This window comes from Limulus polyphemus, unplaced genomic scaffold, assembly GCF_000517525.1.
Source record: "Limulus polyphemus unplaced genomic scaffold, Limulus_polyphemus-2.1.2 Scaffold199, whole genome shotgun sequence".
Taxonomy (NCBI): Eukaryota; Metazoa; Arthropoda; class Merostomata; order Xiphosura; family Limulidae; genus Limulus; species Limulus polyphemus.
Window position 1 is genome coordinate 410,550 of NW_013665809.1, and position 606 is coordinate 411,155.

Genomic DNA, 606 nt, shown 5'->3' on the forward strand with positions numbered 1-606 from the left:
TTGACATTCTGAAATACCGGATCTGTAAGTAAACATGCTTCTCTTCAACCATTTGACATTCTGAAGATACCCAATCTGTAAGTAGACACGCTTCTCTTCAGCCATTTGACACTCTCAAGATACCCAATCTGTAAGTAGACATGCTTCTCTTCAGCCATTTGACACTCTCAAGATACCCGATCTGTAAGTAGACATGCTTCTCTTCAGCCATTTGATATTCTGAAAATACCGGATCTGTAAGTAAACATGCTTCTCTTCAACCATTTGACATTCTGAAGATACCCAATCTGTAAGTAGACACGCTTCTCTTCAGCCATTTGACACTCTCAAGATACTCGATCTGCAAGTAGACATGTTTCTCTTCAGCCATTTGACACTCTCAAGATACCCAATCTGTAAGTAGACATGCTTCTCTTCAGCCATTTGACATTCTCAAGATACCCAATCTGTAAGTAGACACGATTCTCTTTAGCCATTTGACATTCTGAAGATACCTGATCTGTAAGTAGACACGCTTCTCTTCAGCCATTTGACATTTGTATTTTTAATATAAACGGAAATTCCTCTCTGGCCTCTTTTTCACGATTGCCTTCTCTGCATTTTGCT